This window comes from Myotis davidii, unplaced genomic scaffold, assembly GCF_000327345.1.
Source record: "Myotis davidii unplaced genomic scaffold, ASM32734v1 scaffold149, whole genome shotgun sequence".
Lineage (NCBI taxonomy): Eukaryota > Metazoa > Chordata > Mammalia > Chiroptera > Vespertilionidae > Myotis > Myotis davidii.
Genome location: NW_006352194.1, coordinates 5005070 through 5006930, shown reverse-complemented (window position 1 = coordinate 5006930; position 1861 = coordinate 5005070).

Here is a 1861-nt window from a genome sequence, read left to right as displayed (position 1 = left end):
AATAGGTCAGTGATGGCGAACCTTTTGAGCTCGGCGTGTCAGCATTTTGAAAAACCCTAATTTAACTCTGGTGCCGTGTCACATATAGAAATATTTTGATATTTGCAACCATAGTAAAACGAAGACTTATATTTTTGATATTTATTTTATATATTTAGATGCCATTTGACAAAGAAAAATCAACCAAAAAAATGAGTTCGCTTGTCAGAGGTTCGCCATCACTGCAATAGGTGCTTGGCCAGTATCTGCCCAATGAGAATGAATGAACCCTGAACACCTGTTGATTGTCATGGGATGCTGCTCCATGAAGATGTGTTGAATGAACAAGTGAATGAGATGACTGGCTACAATGTGGGAATTTCTGTGGAAATTACTCCAGAACACAGCAGACAACTCCCCCCCTCCCCACTCCTGCCATAGTAGAACCCAGGCATCCAGGAGCCCCTCATTGGGAGGAAAAGCTGGGGGAGAGTCAAAAAAGGCAGACAGGCCCTAGCCAGTTTGCCTCAGTAGATAGAGGGCTGGCCTGTGGATGGAAGGGTCCCAGGTGCGGTTCCGGTCAATGGCACGTACCTAAGTTGTAGGCTTCTCCCTGGCCCTGTCTCTGGTTGAGGCGTGTGCAGGAGGCCCAACCAATGGATGTAAACACATCAATGTTTCTCTCTGTCTTTCCCTCTCTCTTCCACTTTCTCAATGGAAAAATATCGTTAGGAGAGGATTAAAAAAAAAAAAAAGGCAGACAGCCTATGTGCTAGGTTGGTGCCTCCTTTTTGGAAAAGTGAAAACCAGTGTTGGGAGCTGCATGTTCAGGTCAAGACTGGGAGGCAACTGGATAGGCTCTGCTGAATATGGAGTGAGGGGCTGAGAAAAAGTTAGATTAAGGAAGCTGCCCAGATTGGGGGGGAGGGGGCGGTAGGAGAGGTGATGAGTGGGTGGGGCATGAGAGGTGAGAGGGGTCAGGTCTGGGTGGGAGTTAACAAGTGACTCAGGAGGCCAGAGGTGAGAGGAAGCTGGCAAGGCAAGGCCAGGCAAGGATAGGGAGTCAGTCACTGGGTAAACACTGGCCAGCTTAGAAGAATCCCTCTCTTGGCTCTGAGAACATGGAGGCAGGGGCAGGGACCGCATTGGACCACCTCAAAAAGGGTGGGTGTGGTTCTGTGGCTCCCCAGGGCAGGCCCAGCTCCCCAGACGTGCCCCCACCTACTTCTGCCACCAGCTCCCTGCCCATTGACCCCACCCCACCCTCCTGGAGTTCATTCAGGTCCTCACAGCCTCTCCTGGCCAAGTGTTCTCTTTTCCTCCATCCCAGCTCCGAGGAGGGGGCTGGGCTGTAGGGGCAGTCCCCTCCCCATCCCGCACCTTGGAGACCTGGGGGAAGGAAAGCTGAGGAAGCAGATCCACGGAACGTCCACCACTTAGCAGGCCCAGCTCAGGCACTTTCCTGGGCATTCCACCCGGTCCTACACATGCGCTGGGAGGCCACACATCTTATGTCCCTTAGGCATGAGGGCTGGTCTCCGAGAGCTTCGCTCGCTGGCTCTAGGTCACACTCAGTGAAGAGCGGGGATTGATTCCGGAGTCCTGAGCGCAGGGCTCTGGGTCCGGCGGGGTCACCGTCTCAGGTGTGTCCTGAACGGCTCTTTCCTTGCGCCCGCCTAGTTACCAGCTCCCCAAGGGCACGGGCGCGTGGTCAAGTTCCCGGGGGGCTGCGAGGATCTGCATCGCCCCGAGGGCCCCTTTTCCCAGTTGGCACAGAAAGAAAGGGGTGCCCTCCCCTGCCCAGCCAAGTTCCCACCCTGCTCAAAAGTTTCTCAGCCTGGTCCCCAAGAATGGAAGGCCGAGCCGAGCCCAGCGCCACTCG